Source organism: Microtus oregoni, unplaced genomic scaffold (genome assembly GCF_018167655.1).
Source record: "Microtus oregoni isolate MIOR12 unplaced genomic scaffold, Mior012 000153F_ref0000387, whole genome shotgun sequence".
Lineage (NCBI taxonomy): Eukaryota > Metazoa > Chordata > Mammalia > Rodentia > Cricetidae > Microtus > Microtus oregoni.
The window spans coordinates 254,021-262,118 of NW_024544808.1; the positions used below are offsets into that span (position 1 = coordinate 254,021).

At 41.9% G+C, this 8,098-nt stretch overlaps 1 pseudogene; it reads right to left on the reverse strand.

Annotated features, from left to right (window-relative positions):
- Positions 1 to 7,301: 7,301 nt before the first annotated feature.
- LOC121445046 lies at positions 7,302 to 7,832 on the reverse strand (annotated as a pseudogene).
- Between the last annotated feature and the right edge of the window lie 266 nt (positions 7,833 to 8,098).

Below are 8,098 nucleotides of genomic sequence, written 5' to 3' on the forward strand. Positions count from 1 at the left end.
GTAAGGCAAAAGACACTGTCAATAGTACAAAACAGTAGCCTACAGATTGTGAAAGATCTTCACCAACCCTATACCTGGCAGAAGCCTGATATTCAAAATATATAAAGAACTCAAGGACTAGACATTAAAAAACAAAATAATTCAATTTAAAATTTGGGTGCAGATCCAAACAAAGAATTGTCAAATGACTCAGAAACTCTTAAGGAATTGTTTAACAGCCTTAGCCATCAGAGATTTGCAAACCATCTTATACCTGTTAGAATTGCTAAGGTCAAAAACACTAATGATAGCTCATGCTGGAGAGGATGGGGAGTAAAGGGAAATGAAGAGATGATTCTTTGAGAAAGGCAACAAGATTGACAAACTTTTATCCAAACTAATCAAAAGACAGAGAGAGAACACACAAATAAACAAGATCAGAAATGAAAGGGGGAACATAACAACAGACACTGAGGAAATTCAGAGAATCTTTAGGTCTTACTACAAAAGCTTACATGCCACAAAGTTGGAAAATGTGAAAGAAATGTACTTGTCTTTAGATAAGTACCATTTACCTAACTTAAATCAAGACCAGGTGAACAATTTAAGTAGACCTATAAGTCGTGAGAAAATAGAAGCTGTTATAAAAAACCTCCGAACCAAAAAAAGCCCAGGACCTGATGGTTTTAATGCAGAATTTTATCAGAACTTCCAAGAAGAGCTGATACCTATACTCCTTAATGTGTTTCACATAATATAAACAGAAGAGTCATTGCCAAACTCTTTTTAGGAAGCTAAAGTCACCCTGATTCCAAAGCCACACAAAGACCCAACCAAGAAAGAGAATTACAGACCAATCTTGCTCACGAACATGGATGCGGAAATTCTCAATAAAATTCTGGCAAACCAAATCCAAAAACACATCAAAAAATTATCCATTATAATCAAGTAGGCTTCATCCCAGAGATGCAGGGCTGGTTCAATATACGAAATTCTATCAATGTAATCCATCATATAAATAAACTGAAAGGGAAAATCCATTTGATCATTTCATTAGATGCGGACAAAGCATTTAACAAAATTCAACACCGCTTTATGATAAAGGTTTTTGAGAAGTTAGGGATATAAGGATCCTACATAAATATAATAAACGCAATATATAGCAAGTCAACAGCTAATATCAAATTAAATGGAGAGAAACTCAAAGCCATTCCACTAAAATCAGGAACAAGACAATGCTTTCAACTCTCACCATATCTCTTCAACATAGTTCTTGAAGTTCTAGCAATAGCAATAAGACAACGTAAGAAGGTCAAGGGGATTCGAATCGGAAAAGAAGTCAAACTTTGGTTACTTGCAGATGATAGGATAGTGTACATTACTGACCCCAAAAACTTCACCAAAGAACTCCTATAGCTGATAAATACTTTCAGTAAAGTAGCAGGTTACAAGATCCACTCAAAAAATAAGAATCCCTCCTATACACAAAGGATAGGGAAGTAGAGAGAGAAATCAGTGAAACTTCACCTAGTACAATAGCCACAAATAGCATCAAGTATCTTGGGGTAACTCTAATCAAGGAAGTGAAAGGTCTATTTGACAACAACTTTAAGGCTTTGAAGAAAGAAATTGAAGAGGGCACCAGAAAATCAAGGATCTCCCATGCTCTTGGATGAGTAGGATCAACATAGTAAAAATGGCAATTCCATCAAAGGCAATCTGTAAATTCAACGCAATCCCCATCAAAATCCCAACAGAATTCTTCACAGACCTGGAAAGAACAATAGTCAACTTTATATGGGAAAACAAAACCCCAGCATTGCCAAAACAATCCTATACAACAAAGAAACTTCTGGAGGCATTACCATCCCTGACTTCAAACTCTATTACAGAGCTACAATAATGAAAACAACTTGGTATTGGCACGAAAACAGAGAAGTCGACCAATGGAATCGAATAGAAGACCTGGATATTAGCCTCCAAACCTATGAACACTTGATTTTCGTCAAAAGAGCTAAAAGTATACAATGGAAGAAAGCATCTTCAACAAATGGTGCTGGCATAACTGGATGTCATCCTGTAGAATAATGATAATAGATCCATATCTATCACCATGCACAAAACTCAAGTCCAAATAGATTAATGACCTAAATATAAATCCGACCACATTGAACCTGGTAGAAGAGAAAGTAGGAAGTAGACTGCAACACATGGGCACAGGAGACCACTTCCTATGTATAACCCTAGTAGCACAGACAATTAGGGCAACACTGAATAAATGGGACCTCCTAATTCTGAGAAGCTTCTGTAAAGCAAAGGACAGTCATTATGACAATAAGGCATTCTACTGAATAGGAGAATATCTTCACCAATGCCACATCAGACAAAGGTCTGATCTCCAAAATATGTAAAGAACACAAGAAACTAGACTTTAAAATTTTAATTAATCCAATTAAAAAATGGGGCACTGAACTGAACAGAGAATTCTCAACCGAAGAATTTCAAATGGCCAAGAGACACTAAGGTCATGTTCAACCTCCTTAGTGATCAGGGAAATGCAAATCAAAACAACTTTGAGATATCATCTTACTCCTGTGAGAATGGCTAAAATCGAAAACACCAATGATAGCCTATGCTGGAGAGGTTGGGGACTAAGGGGAACACTCATCCATTGCTGGTGGGAATGCAAACTTGTGCAACCACTTTGGAAAGCAGTGTGGCGGTTTATCAGGAAATTGGGAATCAACCTACCTCAGGATCTAGCAATACCAATCTTGGGAATTTACCATAAAGAATGCCCCATCATTCTACAAAAGCATTTGTTCAACTATGTTTATAGCAGCACTATTTGTAATAGCCAGATTCTGAAAACAACCTGGATGCCCCTCAATGGATGAATGGATAAAAATAATTGTGAAATATGTACGCATTAGAGTACTACTCAGTGGTAAAAAATAATGACATCTTGAATTTTGCATGCAAATGGATGGAAATAGAAAAAACTATCCTGAGTGAGGTAACCCAGACCCCAAAAGATATATATGGTATGTATTCACTCATTTGTGCACTCTAGCCATAAACAATGGACATTAACACTATAGTTCACAATTCTAGAGAATCCAAATCAGAAGGTGAACCCAAAGAAAAACATATATAGATGCTCCTGGAAATGGAAGCAAACTAAATTCCCGGGCAAAAGTTTTGAGCATGGGTTTGGGAGCAGGAGTGGGAGTGAGGTTGGGGGAAGGGTAGAGGAGGAGAGAGAAGGGAGAAAGGAAAGACTGGAGAGAGCCTGGGGGAGTGGGAGGGTGGAGATGGAGGAAGGGCAGATATAGGAGCAGGGAAGAAGATACCTACATTGAGGGGTCCATTTTAGGGTTGACAAGAGACTTGGCTCTAGTGGGGCCCCAGGTGTCCACAGGGAGGTCCCCAGCTAGGCCCTTGGACAGAAGAGAAGAGGGTGCCTTAACTGGACTTGCCCCACTATCACACTGATGATTATCTCAAATATCACCATAGAATTTTCGTCTGGCAACAGATGTAGATAGAGACAGAGACCCTCACCCGAGCAAAGGACTGAGCTCCCAGGGTCCAGTTGATGAGCAGATGGAGGGAGAAGATGAGCAAGTAAGTCAGGACCGCGAGGGGTTCGTCCACCAACTGAGGCAGTGTGCCTGTTCTAATGGGACCTCACCAAATCCAGCTGGACCAGGTCTGAATGAGCATGAGGAGAGGGCGCCTGACCTGGCCCTATCCTATAGCCTCACTGATGAATATTTTGCATATCACCATAGAACCTTCATCTTGCGATGGATGGAGATAAAGACAAAGACTCACATTGGAGCACTGAACTGAGCTCCCAAGGTCCAAATGAGGAGCAGAAGGAGGGAGGGAGAACATGAGCAAGGAAGTCAGGGCCGCGAGGGTTTCGCCCACCCACTGAGATGGTGGGGCTGATCTAATGGGAGCTCACCAAGGCCAGTTGGACTGGGACTGATAGAGCATGTGATCAAACAGGACTCTCTGATTGTGGCTGACAATGGGGGCTGACTTTAAGCCATTGATAAAGGCACTGTGTCTTGTTTTTACGAAATGTTCCGACTTTTTGGGACCCTAGTCTATATGGACTAGGCACTGCTCCCTAGGCCTGGATGTAGTGGGGGGAGGGTCTTGGACTTCCCACAGGGCAGGGTTCCCTGCTCTCTCTCAAGCAGGAAGGGTGAAGGTGGAGGGGAGTGGGGGAACTGGAGGGGATTGGGAATAGGAAAGGAAGAGTAAATATTTGAATGGAAAAAAAACCTCAGTAACCATACTATTTACCATAGAAACTAGGTGGTGTGTGCCTTTAATCCCAGTGGTGCATGCCTTCAATCCCAGAACTAGAGAGGAATATAAAACGGGAGACAGATTATATTCACAGTCTCCTTCTCAGATTCCTGGAGGCAGGATCATTGCCATTTCAGACTAAGGTAGAGGTAAGAGCCAGTGGCTGGCTATTTTACTTTTCTTGTCTTCAAGTTGAACCCTTATTTCTGTGTCTGAGTTTTTATTAATCATGCTTCATGTGGTGATCTTGTCATATTTTATTTTGTTGTTTGGATATTATCTCTTAGAAACCTGTTCTTTTCTAAGGAAAGACAGAAAAATAGTCGATCTGGAGGTGAGGTGAGAAGGAATTGGGAGGAGTAGAGGGAGGGGAAATTATAATTATGATATATTGTTGAACGAATCCATCTTCAAAATAAAAGAGAAGATGAAATGGATCCAGGAAATGAAAGGATGAGGGATGGAGCTTGGAGAAGTGAAGATCAGGAATGGGAGTGAACATTATCCAAATAAGGTGTATGAAATTCTCAAAGAATTAATACAAATGTATTATTTAATAAAAAAACAAAAAACAAATTCATATTCCAACTAGTGACGGAGGAGAGTTCCCCTTTCTCTACATCCTGGCCAACATTAGCTGTCACTTGGATTGATCTTAACCATTATGACAAGTATAATATGGAAACTCAAAGTAGTTTTGATTTGTATTTCCTTGATGGCTAAGGATGTTGAATATTTCTTTCAGTGTTTCTTAGCCATTTGAATTTTCTCTTTTGAGAATTCTCTGTTTAGATCTGTACCTTGTTTTTAAATTGAGTCATTTGTTTTTTTTTGACATCTACTTTTTAAAAATTCTTTATGTCTTTTGGATAGTGGCCCTCAATTGGATATATAGTTGGGGAAATTTTTTTTTTCATTCTGTAGGATGCCACTTTGTCTGAATGACATTGTCCTTTCTGTGCACAAGGTTCTTAGTTTCATGAGTTTCCATTTATTAGCTGTTGATCTTAATGCTTTTACTGTGTTTTGTTCAGAAAGTATTTTCCGATTTAAAGCTTATAAGAACTTACAGACACTAAAGCTTCCTACACGTGTCTGCACAGATTTGCCCTAGGTCCTCTGCATATATATGTTATGGCTTATACTCTATTGGTTTTATGGGACTCCTGAGAGTGGAAAGGAGTGGGTCTGATTCTTGTGCATTTTTGGGGCTCTTTTCCATCTGTTTGTTTGTTTTGTCTCTCTCCCCTTCCCTCTCCCATCTGTTCCTCCTCAATTTCTCTTCAGAAATGGGCAGGCCACCCATGAATATCAATCAGCCAGCAATGGCATATCAAGGTGCAAGTCTGCTAGACACCTCATCTCCTATTATGAATGAACAAGGTAACACACTAGGAGGGAAGTGTCCCAAAAGCAAGCGCCAGAGTCAGAGACAGCACCTGATCCCACTGTTAGGAGTCCCACAAGAAGATCAAGCTACACAGCTGCAACATTTATGCAAAGTTCCTGTTTCAATTCCATGCAGGCTCCCTGGTTGTTGATTCAGTCACTGTGAGCTCCTATGAGCCAAGGTTAGTTGATTCTGTGGATTTTTGTGGTGGCCTTTACCCCTGTAGCTCCTACAATACTTTCTCCACTTCAACAGGGTTCCCTATGCTCTGCCTAGTGTTTGACTGTCGGCCTCTGCATCTGTTTCCATCAGTTGTTGGGTGAAGCCTCACTGATGACACGTGGACTAGGCACCAATCTATGAGTTTAGCAGAATGTCATTAGAAATCATTTCATTGATTTTCCCCCAGTTATATTTAGTTTAATCTTAGGTCTCTGGGATATCCCAATCTCCGGATCCTGGCCCTACAGGCAGTATCAGGGGTAGTAGGTTCACTTTGATAATATGGGTCTCAAGCCGGATCACTGATTGGTTGGCCACTCCCACAAAGTCTGTGCCACTTTTACCCTAGCACATCTTATAGGCAGGACAAATTATAGCTCAAAGGTCTTGTGGCTGGTTTGATGTCTCAATCTCTCCACTGGAAGTCTGATCACAGAAGACGGCAGTTCAGACTCCATATATTTCATTGCTAGGAGTCACTAGGGTCACACTCATAGATTCCTGGGAGTTTCCATTGCACTAGGTTTCTAGCCATTGTAGACATAAGTTTCTGTCCTGCACAGTTCAGCAGCCATTCAGTAGCAAAGAAACACACAGAGGCTTATATTAATTATCGAATCTGGGTGGTGCATGTCTTTAATCCCCATGGTGCATGCTATGGTTGGGATGCATTCCAGGGTTTTCTGAATACTAGGCAAGCACTATAACAATTAAGTCACACTCACAGTGTAGGGTAACAGGGCCAAAGAATGAACACCCTGACCCCCTCTTGACCCCAAGACCAGAACCAAAAGAGAAATGAAGACCAGGGCCAAGCAACAGAACCCCACCATCTGCATCTGATCAGTAGGCCATAAAAAATCCCACCAATTCCAGGCTACCCTAGAAAGCTCCACCCCTCTCCCACACTCCAAGATTCTCTATAAAAACTCTGCCTTCTCTTGAGTTCCTTGTTGCTTCTCACTTGACCAGAGGCAGCCACCCTCCTGGTTTTTTTTCCCAGCCATTAAATCTCATTTGTGAGGTTTGTTGTTCAGTATGACTTTGTGGTATTCCTTGGCTCTTCAAGGCCAGGATACATTTCCATTCAGAGCTGTAACACTTACATTGTGGAGACCTTTCCCCCACCATGACAGAGTTGTAACACTTTTATTGGGGCACCCTTCCCCTTCAGAGGTGTAACACTTTCACACAGTCCCTAAAAATGGGAGTTTGTACATCAACTTGATATTTTAATTTTGCTGAAAACAAACAAATTTATTTCAAACAACAGTCAAACAGAAACAGAAGATAAGTGAACTTGCTTCAAAAGCAACATGGACATCAGTTGGAGGAGGAGGACCCCCTGGCGGCAGGGCCATCCCAGTTCAGTCCACATGAAGCTTTAGGACAGGCTGAGCTTTTCCAAGAGGTACTCAGCCACGTGGTTCTCTGGGGCCCCCATGTGGCACAAATTGGTCAGATAGCTTCTCACCTCCTTCAGAACTTGGACCTGCTGTTTCAGACAGCATTGCTCCAGGAAGTTGCAGAGGTCTGCGTTGCTTCTTCCCTTGACTAATGCATGCATGTTCAGCAGGCTCTGATTGATGATCATCTCCATGTGGAAGGTGTACTCCATTGCCTGGATGCCCCCATGCCAACTGTCGCGGTCTGGTCTTGAGATGTCACGAAGGAACGTGCAGCCTCTACCCTGATTCTGTAGGAACATGAACATCTCGGCACTGGCCTTGCAGTCGTGTGACTTGCTCAAGAAGAAACGCTTCAAGTTCCCTTGGCCCACATCATCACGGTCAAAGTAGAAGGTCATAGATAAGTACACAGAGGAGGCAGAGAGTTTCAGCTAAATATAGGTATTGACAGCGTCCTCACAGTCATGGTTATAGTTCTGTCCCACTTGTTAGGATGCTTCAGCCATGGTGGGCGCTTGAACACCACAACAGTCTCAGCAACTTCTGTACCTGATCACAGGGGCAGGGTGGTGAAGACATGCACAGTCCCTGAGTCCCTCAGAAGACAGGGAGTCCCCAGTGGAGGTCAACAGAGAAGCCTCTGGAAGATCTGAAGATAGCCAAGGCAACATGAGAAATGTCTGTTGGCACCTGATGATGAAGTCGTTTTGACTCCAGGGCTTAGAGTGGGGAGGGGGCAGGTCAAGAGTGCCAATTTGAATAGCAGTAGGGC